The sequence below is a fragment of the Hermetia illucens genome, chromosome 5 (assembly GCF_905115235.1).
Source record: "Hermetia illucens chromosome 5, iHerIll2.2.curated.20191125, whole genome shotgun sequence".
Lineage (NCBI taxonomy): Eukaryota > Metazoa > Arthropoda > Insecta > Diptera > Stratiomyidae > Hermetia > Hermetia illucens.
This window is the reverse complement of record NC_051853.1, coordinates 85,376,896-85,389,955: the sequence shown is the minus strand read 5'-3', so window position 1 is coordinate 85,389,955 and position 13,060 is coordinate 85,376,896. Positions and strand designations below refer to the sequence as shown.

Genomic DNA, 13,060 nt, shown 5'->3' with positions numbered 1-13,060 from the left:
GGTCTTCGACAAGAGATCGGGTCTCACGGAGTCGGGGTTGGTGCGTCTGCTGCGGGACAATCTCCGACGCATCAAAGCGCCACCACCCACTCGACACTCGTCCATACCTGCTTGTTCGCCCAAGGAACTGGACACATGCACGCACGTGCTGATCAGGACGGATGCCGTCCGGAAGCCGCTGCAGCCTCCATATGAGGGCCCGTACCGCGTTCTCGAGAGGGGAGAGCATTTCTTCCAGCTCGAGATCGGTGGTCACAAAAAGGCGGTCTCTTTGTCCAGGCTGAAACCCGTGTGCGCCCCGAAGCAGCGTCGTGTCCGCTTTGTGGATTAACGGCGAACGAAGTTCGGGGATCCGTCGCCGAAACCCCCTAGGTTTCGTCTGGGGGCGGAGTGATGTGGCGCGGCAGGATCTGCAACATTCGAAATTTATTTCGAATGTTGCGGATGCGGACGGGTAGATGGTGCGAAACTCTCCACTCGCTCATTTTCGGAACGCACCCGGGGAGTGGAGAATTAGCGGCGAAAAAAATGCCGTTGGTTGGGACAGTAAGGACCACATGGAAATAAGTCGGTCTCTTCTGTTCCAAACCGCGGCGGGATACACACGTAACGTCACTAAGAAGGACTGATTCATTTAATTCGTTACAAGTTAGAAAATTTTTAGCTACTTTTGTTAATAACTTTTTTAAGGCGTTTGTGATAAAAATACAAATAATGTTAATACAAATATAAACTGAAATAATGCAGTGACAGAACATTCTTATTAAGATACCGGTTGTTGCGCCGTTGATAATGATGATGATGATGGACACTTTCACACGGGACATCCAACGTCCAGCGAGATGATGTTTTCCTAGCGTCTAATAACAAAAATGATCTCCAGCAATTTGCTCAAGAGTGGTATGATCGTTTTATGCAACGCGGTCACAGATTGAATCTGAATAAAGCTGAATTTTTGTCGAACAATCCACATTAATTGCTATGGTTGGCAGAATGTTAAAGAAGGGTGATTGGGCCAGGACCCATAAACAACAGAGCGCTCACATGGAGGAACTTCCTTTCATGTAGCTTGGAGCAAAATTAGTTGAGTTGTTTTAGTTTACCAAGAATAAGCACTAAGTTATCAGAAACATGGTGGAGCCATTAGGTCGCAGAAGGATCAAAGAGTACATAAGCAAAAACTGAAACCGGGCATCCCAACGGTTCCGTAGGCGACCCAGGTGAAACCTAACCGTAACGTCATCGACCTGCCACTAAATAATAGAGTGCGAGAAAAAGATGGTGATCTACTAGTGAATCAGCAGGCGTCTAAAGGCAAACAAGCTAGAAAGCTAAACGCAACAAGTTAGGAAGCTAAACACTCCAGGTACAAAGGGTTTTTTGCAGTGCATATATAAGCATGCAAGCCTATAATGTCCTATTTGTACGTAGCTCGTAATGTTTAAGGATTTAGGGAAAGATCTATAATTAGATGGTAATAGCGATGGTCGTTGGACACACAGGTTGATCCCTAACGTCAGGGAGTAGCTGGAGAGAAAATATGGGGAGATCAGTTATAATCTCACCCAGTTTCTCAGTGGCCATGGAGGATACCGTCAACACCTCTATAGCTTTAAATTGGACACCTCACCTGATGGTCCAAACTGCGATGGGGTCCCGGTGAACCCTGCGCACGCATTCTTCCAATGCTCAAGGTTCGCGAAAGAAAAAAAAAACACCTAGAAAACTCTAGGTGAAATGCTATCACAGGAAAATTTTATCCGAAGAATGGTAGCTTACCAGGAGGATTTGAAGGGTCCAAACTGCGAAGAGCGGAAGAGGTGAGGAAGGCGCGATTACGATTGTCGCGGGTAGATGGAATGAGACCCAACATAGTAAGTAATAAAGCAACTCCGTTCTGTGACGTAGTACCTGAAGGTGGTTCCATGGGGTAGGGGATGGTTGGATGGTGGGTTTCGGGTTTGGTTTTAGTGGGTAAAAGTCCCCCGCATGAAGATTTCCACCAGATACTACCTATTAGATATACTATGACCTAAAACAGCGTCAACAGAGAATATATGTGGAATGCTCTGCCTGGGTGCATCGACGCTTACGGAGGGCGCATTAGAGAGGAAATATGGACCCGGAATGAAAATTATACGAGAAAATCGGACCCGAGGTTAAAATTGTACAGGTCTAAGGTGAAATTTATGTGGGCCTCAGTATTATACCATTTTTCATTGAAATTTCCACCTCCTTCTCGTTAGGCTTGCTCTTAGGGCATTGAAGTGGAAAGCAAACTCACCTGGATCGCATCTTGCTGCCAATATTATTTCTTTTTCTTATCGTTGAGGCTCTCGATTCTGCCTTGTCCGGAGGCGAGGAGTTATGATGGTGACATCCGTTTTCTGTCTAGATGTTTCTTTGGTAAAGGTGGAAGGAAGGTTCAGAATAAATATCAACGCTCATGGTCCAACAAATCATCGCACTCTTTCTATATGTGTGAATGCACAGAAAAACGTCGAGCGCAGTTTCTGCCACAATCGATAACTCAGCGCTTTCATCAACTGATGTCAACGTCATGTTATCGATATACTCTCACCTGAGACGATATCCAACAAAAAAATAAATCGGTGAACGGATGCGACGGAGACAGAAGTGAATGTAGATGGGTCACATATTGATAAAGGGCGACAAATCCATTCCGGGGTTATTCCGTGCTAAGGAACCCACTACCCCAGGATGGCAGACAACTGGGTCGTTCTGGAACTATTTGCTATTGTGCTTGCTTCTTAGAAAGTCTTGGGGGGAATAGAAGCACGCTGGAAAAATCGACAGCAGCTTGGTTGATGTACCACTGGTTGTTTTGAATGAAAAAAGTACATATTCAGCCTGTGGATATCGGAGAAACTCCCAACTTTGTCCCAATCTAAATAATTATCCAACAAACTTGAACTACTGAACTACTTACCAGGTTTGACTTCCGACGTCATTCGAAATATTAAATCAGTCTCAAGACTCTCAAATGATGCGTATACGATCTGAAAGATAAAAAAAAAACAAATTTTAAAAAGTGCCCATTGTATATTTATTTATTTGATTATTTGTTGAGTTTGATAATGCGATGCAGTACGTAATTATAAACGTTCAGTTAAAATTTCAAAACAATCGAAAGGATCAATTTTTCCAAATTTCTAGAATGGCCAATGGTTAAACCGAATCTTCCTGCCTGCTGGGAAAGCGTGACTTGGATATGGTTTTTAGCAACAGGGACAGCCACCTGAAAACTCTATGGGATATACTAAGGACTTAATTGACCAAATGGTCAAATCTGGGACTTCCTGCTATTATTTGAACAAAGCATACATCGGACAGGCAAGCAGGAAGGTGGAAAAAAATCTCGAAAAGCTCCTGCTGGGCTGACGGGAACGACATCGACGGTCTTCAGATCGAACTTGCAAAGCATGTAGCCTTGAAAAATTGCGTTATTTCCAAGGGGAACGTAAGTTTGGCGAAACACATAAGAGTCGCGAAAAAATGGAGCATTGCCGAAAGTGTGAACATTTTACCAGCATGTATACTGGTGACCTTTTTGTACCAGTAGTTCTGCACATGATCCAGACCTTTGCCTGTTGGTAACATCCGCAAAATTCACTCCAGGCGTAGTGGAATGGCAGGTTCTTTTCGCGGTAATCCACTCAGCATGCTATGTTGGGTGGGTAGTCCCCAAAGTAAACCCCAATATTATTTCGCTTTCGTAACCGAAAACTGCACTGTCTGGACCGTCTGGTTGGATTCGTTGAGTGATCTTAAAAATTCCGCTAGTTGCTCGCGTATGTTGCATTTAGAACATGCTATGGGCGTCTCATTGGGGATGGCTTATTTCCGGTAAACACTCAGTATTTTATTCTTCACTCGTCTGCTGGCATTGCCAGAGCTGGTTTGAATCAGCCTAGCAATTTTCCATGGTGGATCCCTTCGTTGACCTAAATCAATAACCCGAAAACGAATCTTCTGACCGTGCAATCTAACAGACGCAAAACACGAGTGATTGAAGTTGCAATGTTAGCACATAGTCGAAATGTAATCTCATCATTCATTCGAGATAGAAATCTCGTAGTTGTTGGAGATGCGTAGAGCCTGGCCTATGCAAAGGACTCATTTCCGGGAATTGTATACACGCTATTTGGAGTTCATCCCGAAACCTCAGCGGAAACTTCAGCTAGACGGTGAAGGAGAGTCCTTCGGCGAGCACTGAAACTGTTACCCACAGTGCTTCGTAGCGTTACTGAAGGCACCGCCTCTGCCCCCATCAACTCTTGGTTATTTTATTATAATTGGTTTGTGTTTTGAATATAATGAAATGAATCGAAAATAAACTTTTCGATTTGACTTCTTCTTCGCTTTCTATCTAGACCCGCACACAGCACAATATAATAGCCTGACAATACCAAAGCAGGACAAGAACTTCAAAGGGGGCACTTGGTTGAAGATTCGTAGGAGGAGAAGCCACGATTGAGGATGCGATCTTTCTTGGATCCTCCCTGACGATCGCGGCACTCCGGTCCAGAGTTTTACAGCTCCACACGCCCCGACGAGGCGTTATATTTTTTTGTCTTCAGTTTAGCTTGCAGGTTGATCTTTCGTTAGGTTTGCATGATGTCACCCTCCCCACGATTGATGGTTTTTCAGATCCTGATGCCTACCTACCCATCGGTTAAGAATATGTGAAGTTTTTGTGGCTGGAACTGTTCAATAGAACCTTCCCACATTCCCGGGCCTGATTTGCATAGAGGGCAAGCAAGTACGTGTAGACGAAACATTTATGTGGATGGAACAACAATTTATGTGGGTAGATCAACTTTCTTGGTTTTTGCGATGCTCTCCCCTCTTGGTCATCTCCGGCCAGAAGGAACGGTCGGCTGACCATCTCCCCATCTAATTTTTTCATTACAAAGTAAACTCGGGCACTATTAAAATATCGCACCTGGGTGTAACATAGCTATTCAGACAGTGGCTCATCGCTACTACTTTCCCGGCTTGGGATCATCTTCGTACAGCTTTTCGTCCTACTTTTCATCTTCCCAATCAGAGTGGAAACTGTTTCTTAGATTGTGTCATTTCCTCTCTGCGACTATCTTCCCCTATCACATCTGGTCCTTATGATTTATCGGACCTATTCCTGCCTTTGGCAAGGAACTGTCATTATTCCTACACACAAGAAAGAGCGTTGTTGATAACTGCCATTTCTATATTTCGTTCGTATATTTCACTCCTCTTCTTTTGCCGAAATATTCCAACGACTGCTTGACCATCCGTTTTCATCACGCTCAAGCCAAAGATCAACATGAGTTTGAAAAGTTTCTATCTCCTGTTGCCAATTTGCCAAGTTCCCAAGAGTCGCGCCTGGTCGGTTATGCAGACGACGTTGCGACACTTGTTGCCGGACGCACTGTTGAACAGGCGCAAAGCAGACTTGGCATATTGACGCGACGGGTAAGCGGATGGATGACTGCTCACGGTTTCAACCTTGCGCTGGAAAAAACCGAAGTAGTCATCCTGACCAGAAGGAGAATCCCGACCCTGCGTCCAATATTGATCGGCGAGTTGACTATAAAGTCAAACCAGCGATTAAATACCTTGGTTTAATGCTCGACTAGAAGATGAGCTTCTTCGAGCAAATCAAAACAGCCGCGGACAGGGCTGCAGCAGGAGTCGCGGCCTTGAGTCGGCTAATGGCGAATGTCGGCGGCCCTATATCAACTAGGAGACGTCTCCTCATGGGAGCAACGCAGTCCGTCCTTCTCTATGGTGCAGAGGTATGGGCTGATGCCCTTGGCAAGGAGGTGCATCGTAAACACCTAGTTCAAATGCAGAGGCAGGGAGCTTTGCGAGTGGTGAGATTGATTACTGAGATTGATTACTTCCTTAACCAACTTTTAAGTGGGCATGGAGGTTTTCAGTCTTACCTGCACAGGGTTGGGAAGGCGCGATCTCCTGATTGTGTGTTCTGCAATGGAGTGGCGGATGGCGCTGAACACACCTTTTTCTCTTGCGAGAGGTGGGACGGCCTCCGCCAGCAGCTATATGCACACTGGGGAGCTCTCTCCAGACAACATTGTCAGAGAGATGCTGAAGAGCGCTGGCAGCTGGAATCGTATTGCGCATTATGTTCGGGCTCTTCTTACTACGAAGAAGATTGAACTCGACCGGCAGAAGGATCGGACGGTAAGGGGTTCCCTGAACTAACAACTCCCTTCCTCCCCTCCCTTCCCGTTGGTGAAAGGAATTCCCTGACTTGAAGGCTCCCAAAGCCGGGAGAACGGGAGGGCTAGCGCGAAGTAATGTGTCGAACGGTTCCAGGCTAATTCTCTGATGATAGGGAGGTGTTTAGTTGGTAGTCCGCCAGCGTGCTGTTGCGGGAGTCCGACACTCTGTGCGTAAACGCATTCGCCTACCCAACTCCCAAAAAAAAAACTTGCCAAGTTTATGATCAAAATATCTGAATCTCAACAAGAAATTCATATACCATGTCTGCATCGATTTTACTTTGGTAAATCAGAACATACTTTTCTCCGAAAGTGTTTATCTCATCCCCTCCCCCCTTCTGTACCATTACATGGCAGATATCATACATCTCAAATAGTCCCTACGCCATGTACCCTTTTGCCTTGTTCTAGTGACAAGTGGAAAAATTAAATTCAATTCGACAGAGGACATCTTTGGTGGAGAATTTGGGGCAAGTAGCATTTTTATTGTATATTGAAAAGGACATGAAAACTCTGCTAGGACTTCTTGTTCCATTAGAAGTCCAGCCTACCCTTCGAAAATAATTGCCTGGAAAATATCAGTGGTGGTGGGGTTAGCTATTTGCAGAGGAAGAGACGACTCTAAATTTCAAATGCATCTGTCGGACTTAAGATGAAAATATCTTTGACAGGTCTGTTTTAGCGACAAAGCTGCACTCTCTCTTTAGCAGGCATTTATAGATTTGCAAAAACAAGCCTCGCAGGGAGGAAATTGTCTAAATAGCCATATCATAGGATAGTTGGAGGGGTTTTTTATGAAAGAGCTGAGTGTCTGCGGATACAAATCTACCTTAATAGTAATCCACGGGAGTTACGTGCTCCAACCCCTTGTTCGCTTGAAATAGATAGAAATCATGAAATTTTCCTTCGTCGAAAGCAAGATCTAGGTCAATGTATGGCATTTCATTGAATTTTCTATAAACGGGATCATGGTTTTAAAGGGAAGTTGCTGCTTTCGTTTAATTTTGTATAAGCCCCGACCTCAATAAAGGCGAAACAGACAGTCATGACCTAAGTTGAGATCCTAAGCGTGGAAGTAAAGCCGACTTCCTCAACACAAACTTTCCAAAAGTGGAATGTTAATTTGCGCGCATCTTCAGTCACATGAAGGAGTGAATTTCATATTGTTAGATTTTTGAATAATGAAATTCAAAATTCTGCTGTTCGTCTTGTTATTTATTACAATTAGAATCAAACATTCTCTTGTGTTCTCCTCCTCCATTTACTATACTGCAGGGTACGTGTTTCATAATTCAAACCTGAAAGCAAAATTTCTTTAAGGCCACATAACACTCCTCCCTCCCCCAAAAAGAAATTTCAATGTGATCTACAATTTCACTGCGCTTTCAAGCACTTTGTTCCGAATGGAAAGGGAATTTAAATTTTCCATTCTCCTTGTACAGAATTTTACCGTTTCCTCTCTCTAAATTCCGAATGCTATTATGGAAATGAGTGGAATAATATTCAGCCAGGTCATACAAGCCGTTAAAGTATAAGGAAAAAAAATTGATATTCCTTTTCCTTATCGTCTAATTTACACTTCAGTATCTAGGAACGAAACAGAATTTTTTATTTATTACTTCATAGAAGGTCGTTTTTCCCGTTTAATACACACTTGTCGCGACGGTGTTCATTTCACTTTACGACGTCGATACTATTATATTACCCTTACCCAGTCATCCCAGGGTATCCTCTTCGATTTTTCATGTTATTACAATCATTACCAGTATTTGGTAATAAAGATGCGAGGGGCTGGGGTATCATCGATAAAAAATGCAATTACCAATGTATCCCCAGCCCTAACGATCAGAGTGATCGCCCATATTTATATAGAGCAAGTACGTATACATTCGTACATGTGTATCTATATTTTCCTAAAGGGAAGATCCAATATTGAATTTTGGGTGTTTTTCATCGCTGCATCGCTCCTCGGGACTATAAAATCAATACTCTAAAACGGTGGGGTTGATGGGAAAAGGAAACTTACAATTTATAGAGACAAGTTCGCTTGGTATGTTTATTTCAAAAGAAAATTGAAGCTGCCTTTCCCATGGGTATATTAACTGAAGGTTACAAAAAATTATTTAAAATAAATTATCTGCTTCTTGCCCTCGAAAGCAGGGACAATTCATACCTTAGGATTCTGATTCAGCCGAAAAATCTGGAAGCACAGTCACAGTCGGTTAAGTCTGTTCGCCTGCACTTGAACCTGCGTTTATAAAGATAATATGAAAATCATCAGATGTGCTGGAGGAAAATGTTTTTCGATTCGTTTAACAGCAAGGATTCATATCTGTTTGAAGGGACGTGGTATTATTCAAGCGAACTGAAGTTGTGCAGGGCAGGCAGCATAAGAGGTTGTCGGGCGTAACCTTTCCAAATAGTACACCAAATGATAAAGTATTTGAATGTTTAAACAAGTCGCAAAACTGGAACCTGGACACTTCAGAGAAAAAACTCTTCTGTTTTTCCTATGTGTGAAACCTTGAGTGCATGACAGTTCTACTCATACGTAGCTACAAATTCAATTGTCCACTATTTTCCAAGAGCGATTTACACAAATAATTTGCTCTGGAAAGTACTGCATCGATAATAGTCAACTTTATAAGTTTCACACTAGGAATTTAATATTATGAAAAATTGTGCAATAGTTCAATTGAAAAAAACACAAACAAATCGGAAAATGGAAGCTGGCGCTTCAGGTACGAAAAGTCTCGTGGGTTCTTTATGTAAGAATATTCTGGTACTCGATGATCCCATTTGTAATATGCTCGTAGCTTATGTGTCCTTCACCTTTTCGTGATAGTTTACTACTACACCAAGGCTGTCCAAAAACACATTAAGATCATCGTGGCCTCACTATGTTCATATTCTTCCACGGAAAAATCTGTGGAAGACAGGCTCGCCAGTTCAGTGGAAAACATGCACCCGGTGTCTACGGCGCGGTTAGCCAGAAAGGATATTACAGCAACTACCTTAATGAGAGGAACTGGAAACCTGATTACGGCAGACCTGTCAGTGACACTGTTGTCTAACTCTTCCAGAAAACGCAGGAAAGCGGAACGTTCGGCGGAAGGTGAGGACAAGCTGGTGACCCCGGTGAGATTCACGCTGGTCGCAGCAGACTTTTCAGTTAGCGGCGGTTTTCTTATACTACACTTATGTCTACAAACAAACAAAGGTTGATAAAAGTTTATCAAATTAACTTGCAGCATGAGAAATCCCTTTCCTATCTACCGCTGGTTGCAGGGTTGTCCTTATACACTGGCACATATACTTCCCAAAAAAGTTTGAGAAACAACATATTGTGGCTCAACATGATCATTAGGTTGACGAAACATACTGTTTGTATGCTAATAACAACGTTCTTTTGTTTTACAACAGCGACGTGCAATTCGCGAAAATTGTCATTGAAGAGGGTACATACAGGGTCCGTTCAATAAGTATCGGGAATGGTTCGCTGTAGCCTCAACGGGGCGAAGGATGGGGGTTCAACCGGTCAGCTCGATAGATGCATTTTAGTTCAGTCGTGAACTGTGGTGCATTGTGATAGGAGCTGGACTTTGTTAGAGTGACTTTTCGTAGTGTCGTCGCGCCAGATGGAGTGCACCGTCGAGCAACGCAACGCTGTGAAATTTTGCTTTAAGCTTGGGAAATCCGCGTCGGAGACCCTTATGGGGATGACGCCTTAAAGCGCATAAGAATTTCTAGTGGCACAAAATGTTTAAGGAACGCCGGGAGCCCCGCGTCGGACGCCCGAAAACCCTTCGAACCTATGCCTGTATACATTTAAACCCACCATTTAGAAGTGCAATGCTAGTGAATCCTTGACACCAACGTTCATTCCTTTTCATGTGTATGACTGATGGGGGATTTTAAAGCAATAATATTTATAAAATTGTCATTTTGTTAAGATGATAACTTTTGTTTACGTGAGTTTCGGAAAAACTTTTGGATATACCTGAGGCAAACGAAAAAGCAATTTTTTTTTCTTATCCAGGGAGACTTTAAGATGTTTAAGAAACGAGATACGAAATGAAACAGGCTGAAATTATGGTACGAAACTATACGAAAACAGAAGCTAATTATGGTATTTAAAATCCCTAAGAAGTAGGCGAAACTTGCAAAATAAGTAAATAAATGTCATTAGATATGAAGTAAATGACAATCATGAATGAATGTGACCAACATTGAAACTACCTCTGACAGTCCAACACATTGCACATGCCTTGAAATCAACTCCTTACGTAAAATAGAAACAAGTCGGAATGCCGGAAGCTCGCGCTTCGGGTATAAAGGTTTTGTGTTCATTTTATGAAAAAAAACTTCAACGCACATTTTTGTATCCATGTAGCTACAAATCCAACATAATCCTTCATATTTTTACAAACTACAAGGCATAGGTACATATTACAGCCATAACTCTGAAAAGATGCTTCGGGTGTTTAGAATGTGGTCACGTGGCGAAAAAAATTTACTAGCGTTCACGATCGGTCTGACCTGTCTTGTAAATGCGGGAAAAAAAATCCACATTGCAAAAGTCTGCGAAGAAAATCCCAATTGTCGGTTCTGCAGGCAAATAAACGATATTGACAGCGCCCATATCACAGGCAGCAGCACATGTCCGGTGTATAGAAAGGCGATCGACACTATGCTCAAATGAAGTTCCTACAGCTAGACCTGAACCATTGCCAAGCGGCTCAGGACCTGCTCTCCCAGACGATATTTGAAAACAAAATCGCGGTTACTATTATCTGCGAGCAGCACAAAAATCTAGACAGTGGAGTTTGGGTCGCGGATAAGAGCGGAAAGTCGAGCTTTACGCAAATGAAGCAGTCTATGAGATTAAATTCTGGTTAGAGAATGCCGGTCTACAGCTCGCAGAGCATAAGATGGAAGTAGTACTTATTACCAAGCACAGAAAGTGCACGTCCATGAAGATCAAAGTTGGAACGCAAACAATTAACTCCAAAATTTTTTTAAAAATTTTTGATTTTTTCAATTCTTAATGCTTGGGGTGCTACGCTCCAATACTAGGTATCCATGGACTAAAAAACGAGGGAGTAAGTTGCTCCTCATTTAGTCCGGTCCACCATCAAGTGGATGGAGACTTAGGATCCCGCAGATCCTAAACAACAACCTAGCTTTAGTCTAGCTTAGACTACAACGACTGGTGTTTTAAGTCCAATATAACTCGCAACCTTGTCGTGTTTTTGCGATGATAAAAGGGAGCGTCTTTCCACCTGTTGGCACTTTCGGTCACGCTGCTCCCAGGGCAGAGGCGAGGCAGCGTCTGATGAGTTGCCTCTGCCCTGGACGAAACCGTCAGTCAAATTTTTGATTTTTTCAATTAACTCCAAGCCTGCACTTAAGTAGGTGTAATGATTGACCAGAGGTTAAATTTCAGAATGTGGAGGGTGCAGCAACCAAGGCATATAACATCGGAGCGCTGGTTGCGAGGATGCTACCAAATATAAGTGGCCCAAGGCCGAGCCGTCGACTCGCTATTTCGAAGGTGGTCAATTCGATCCTACTGTATGCAGCCCCAGTATGGGCAGATGCACTGAAAAATATAGCAAATAAGAGGAAGATTGGAGCTGCGTATCGCATAAGTATACTTCGAACATGTTGCGCTTACAGAACAAGATCCAATGAAGCAGCTTGCGTGATAGCAGGAATGGTCCCGATTGAGATTCTGGCGAAAGAAATACAACGACTCTACATCGAACGTATCTCACCGGAGAATCTCTTGTCCATCGGCGACAGTTCGTATGAACTAAAACTGTCGCAGAATGGCAAGAGAAGTTGGATGAGTCAGAAAAAGGCCGCTGGATTCACAAAATCATATGGGATATCCGGAAATGGATCGAGCGACCCCACGGCGAAGTAGGTTTCGACCTAACTCAATTCTTGAGCGGATACGGAGGCTATCGAGCATATCTGTATCAATTAGGCGTGATGATTCGCCATATTGCCCAAAGTGCCCAAATATTGCAGAGGATGCAGAACCCGTCTTTTTTCATTGCCCCAGATTCGAAGCCCAAAGGGCTACATTAGAAGCTACAACCGGGGAGCACTTTACACCCGAAGATATAATGGAACTTATGATGAAAGCAAAGGGGATATGGACCTAAGTCGAAAGAGTGATTGCAGCCATCGGAAAGAAGCTTAGGTAGAAAGAAGTCATTCGAAAGAATGAATGCGAGAGAAATACGAATATTACCATGAGCGCAGAATAAATTCTGATCCAGCCCCGCGACGTAATACCAAATGGGAGTCCCGCAGGGAGAGTAGAAGAAGAAGGAGGTGGTTTTAGTGGATAAGTGTCCCACATAACCGTGTGGCAGGAGCCTGCGGTAGCTTTTAAAGCTTTCCACCTTTCATCGACAAACACATTGAACCAATTTTAATAAGGTTTTGTTTTGCAAACAAAACCTTAAAAAGGATTGGTCAACCAAGTTGGACTCTCCTAGAAAACTGGATGGTACTTTCACAAACTCCAGTCTATGCAGTCTCTCTTGGAAGTACACCATCTAGGAGGACAGGTCTCAGAAGTAGGAGGAAGGGAATTGTCGGTTTCTGCTAACCTTTCAACACGAAGGTGTTGCAAGGGGAATTGCGGCACTCCGCGAGCGGCTGTCATCAATGAAAAAGCGAGAGTTGCTATTCTATCATTTCAACACTTCCAAGCACTTTACATCTATAGCATCTACCCAACCATGCTAAAGGAGCACTTAGAGCAACTTTTAAAAAATATTTTTCGAAGATGTCTT

At 43.3% G+C, this 13,060-nt stretch overlaps 1 protein-coding gene across 1 annotated transcript in view; it reads right to left on the bottom strand.

Annotated features, from left to right (window-relative positions):
- LOC119657480 overlaps nt 1–13,060 on the bottom strand; it is a 589,953-nt gene that overhangs the window by 91,210 nt on the left and 485,683 nt on the right. The window contains exon 4 of the mRNA XM_038064400.1: nt 2,951–3,020. The gene's annotated coding sequence lies outside the window, so the exon portion shown is untranslated. The remainder of the gene's footprint in view (nt 1–2,950; nt 3,021–13,060) is intronic.